We start from the raw sequence: 2,163 nt of genomic DNA, 5'->3' as shown, positions 1-2,163 counted from the left end.
TTTGTTTCCATTTTTATTTGAACAAAGCGTAATGAAATTTTAAAAATATCAACAAATAATGTCATGTTAAAAAGAAGACTGAATAGATTTGGAATCAGTGATTGGTTGAATAAAGTTACATATTAATGCTGGTTAGTCACATTTAGGGGAAAGACTATGTTGAGTGTCAAGTCAAAATGCTCAGAAAATAATTTGCATCAGTGAAAAGTAGTGCTTAAACAAAAAAAGGAATATAAGGCAAGGTTAAAATCTAGTATTAAAGCTTCTTGCTCTGGTGTTCAAGCTAACTGTTTTAATGTGTGAAAAGAAGATTTGTTTTCTTCTTAGGGAAGCAAATTATAAATGAAAAAATAAAATAATACTGTGAATGAGGTTTCTTGTTTGGTGACTTAATCATTTCAGTTCATAAGGTAGGTTTATTTTTATGTAGTTCAAAATGTATTCCAGAATATTCATAAAAAGCACTAGCTGGATGTGTAGCCCTTTGACTATTAAAAAAAAGGCAGCAAGCATGATTTTATGTTTAACACTTTCCAGGTAAAACCATTTGTAAATGTATAGTTTGATAACTAAATCCAGTCTCACTTGAGGTAATACATCTAAGTTTGATTAAGAGAAATGGTCATATTGTAGACCTCAGAATATCAGAATAATGAAAATTTGCTTTTGATTCCTTAACACTTCTGACCTTTGGGTACCTTTACAGAAGGAAACGTTCTTTTTACAACAGCTATGATTTTGATCACCCTACTGCTTCATTTTCTACAAGTTTTCCATTTATGTTATCAGGTTTTTTTCTAGTCATTTATGCTGTGGGTTGGGTTCTTTTTTGAAAAAGGCTTTGTGTGGAATTTTGGGATGTTAGTTTTTTTATCACCTTCAGAGCCTGTTAAACTGAAATTATTTTGATTGCAAGATCAAAAATCATTATTACAATGGGGTGCTTTAGAACACTTCATGTGTCTTTGCACTGCCAAACACTGCATAATTTTTGTTAATCTGTATGTTGTAAATATTGCAGGTAGTTTTTACACTTTGAAAATATTCTGCATTTAATATACTGTTCACAAAAAACACCGTTAATCATCCTCTCAGAGGAAATTACAAATGTAAGGAAATGTTTAACAACTTTCCCAAGTAAAATATCACAAAGATTTTTCTCCTGAATTATCAGTTTCGATCAAAATACAGGATACTGTAATAAAGTAATTGATATGCATATTATAGTCTGATTTATAGAATCAGACCCATTGTGTTAAAATAATGCATAATATTATGAGAGAAATAGTTCTGATTTGTGTAGCAAGCTTTATGAGCATGCATCTTTGAGTGATTTTTGTCATGCTTGCATGAGGTTGGCAGGATCTGCTTTTTTAAAGTAGTCTTTGCAGACTTTTAAGCTCTTTTGCATAATTGAATTTGCCTGGTTTATTTGAAGTGGAATTAGTCTTACAATAAGAATTCCCCCTCCCCCAGCTTTTCCCTGATGTTTTTCTCTGTAAGCTAACTGTTGTTACTAAGTAGATCCAGTAATCATTTTAATGTTTCCCTCCCCATTAATCCTTTTAAGACTGAATAAAGCCTTATTGCATAAATAACTGCTAGAAAAAATAAGCTGGCTAACTGAGTAGTGAGTGTACTATCTTTCCTATCTTATTTTGTCCGTCTAACTTCCACCTGCTTCAATAACATGTGAAAACCATTTACTAAGGGAAAAAATATGTTTGGTACTTATAAAAAGCTGATTTTCATTTTGTACCACATAGCATATTGAAGTGGGTCATTTGTAGTTGAGAAGGAAAGTTTTATTTCCTTTCTTTACCCTTCAGTTCACAATTACTGTAGCTTGCAAATATTGAAGTGTTCTATATTATAATTTCATATATTGAATTTTTGAAAAGTTCATTTGCTCCTCGTAAACTGAAATTCCCCCGTAAAGCATACAATTTGAATTTTTTCCACTTTTGAAAATAAAATTCTACAGTCACACTAGTAGTCACTCCAATATGTAAATATTCTAACAGATGCTAGAAAAGGGTTTGGGGCTGGGAAAAAAATCTGAAAAAATATTCAAGTGTTCAATTTTTTTGTGGTCTTAAAATAATTTTTTAAAAATACTTCCACCTGTGTTCTGGGTTCTTTTTTTGTTTGCTTTTAAAAAAA

This window comes from Columba livia, chromosome 2, assembly GCF_036013475.1.
Source record: "Columba livia isolate bColLiv1 breed racing homer chromosome 2, bColLiv1.pat.W.v2, whole genome shotgun sequence".
NCBI lineage: Eukaryota > Metazoa > Chordata > Aves > Columbiformes > Columbidae > Columba > Columba livia.
Note: the sequence above shows the minus strand (reverse complement) of the source record.